This window comes from Fragaria vesca, linkage group LG5, assembly GCF_000184155.1.
Source record: "Fragaria vesca subsp. vesca linkage group LG5, FraVesHawaii_1.0, whole genome shotgun sequence".
NCBI classification, from domain to species: domain Eukaryota; kingdom Viridiplantae; phylum Streptophyta; class Magnoliopsida; order Rosales; family Rosaceae; genus Fragaria; species Fragaria vesca.
In genome coordinates, this window is record NC_020495.1 from 16,031,143 (window position 1) to 16,032,602 (window position 1,460).

Consider the following 1,460-nt stretch of genomic DNA (forward strand, 5'->3'; position numbering starts at 1 on the left):
TACATACATGTCACTATCAAATGTGAAGGGTGCGTTGTACTCTTTTTCTCCTACGATCAAGGTTCAGTTTTTCTCCCACAGGGTTTTTGTGACTTGACGAGGTTTTTGACGAGGCAACAGATCAGCACCATCGGCATATCAGCGCGCGGCACAAGGGGGAGTGTTCTAGGATATTCTCTATGTGTGCCTTGGCCTTATGCCAATAGGATATGTAGTTAGACTAGATCTATGTATTCATATCCTTACCATATTGGTATTGTGTAATTCCCTATATAAAGGGCTCCTATCAATGAATAAGATGACTCTCTTGCTATCTCTTTGTCTCTACACTTTATTCTTCATCAGATGCATATTATGCATTAACTCATACTAGAATTTTTCTGGTTGGTTATACAAAATCACTTCCTCTATATATATATATATATTTATAATCGTAAAGAAATGAACTCAAGAAAGAGATCAAGGAGAACATATATAGGATGTGGTTTGAGAAGAATGGAGGTTTGCGTCAAATATATTGATGCGATATTTGTATATATTTTTAGATTTTATCATATTGAGAAAAATAAAAAAATAAAATGAAAACAAAATTTTCTCAAAATTTTAAAGGTAGAGTTGGAAAGTTAAAGGTAAAAATAAAGAATGAGGCCTTTTAAAATTAGTGCAGAGGTAAGAAGTTTGAAATGAGATTATATTACACTGGATTGATGGTGGGTTTTTAGTTTTTCTTGATCAAGGATGTGCCTCTTGAAATGTCTGGTGCCCAAGATGAACATGCATTGAGAATTGAGCTTTGCCTGCGCCATATGAGAGAGTGTTACCTTTTTAGAGTTTGTTTCGTTCTTATGCATTAAAGACAAAAAAAAAAACCAGGATTATAAGATCAGTCCACACATTATGTAAACTTGTCTACGAAAATGAAGGGAGAAGCCATAGCTAGAAATAAAAAAGTTGTAGCAGCCAAGGTCGACAAAAAGAATAGAACTATGAACTCTTCTAAGTTGCAAGTAATTTTCAGTTTTCAAGAGCATGATACCATTATTTTGATATGTGTTTTGCTTCTGTAAAAGCAAAACATCGAAATTTGCTTACATAAGAACTTATTATATATCATGTGGAAACTCGAGTCTTATTATGTATCATGTTCAAACAACCATAAATCCCGCAACAAAGTGCGGGCTCATTACCTATGTATGTAAGTTGGAATTGAACTCATGTGAAAAAAAATTGAACTCATGACCATGTTAGAAGGACAACTTACCAACAGTTCACAGCTCACTGTGACAATTTTTGTTTCAGATTTAAATGAACTTGTTTAAAAATAAAAAGAACAAATCACTTTTATGTTATAAGTACTTGTGAGAATAAAACTTGGAGCACAACTCTAAGGGCAAGGGGACGATCAACCCACACTTTTTTTTTTCTCCCGGTTGCTGCTTTAGCGTCGAGTGTCGACAGTG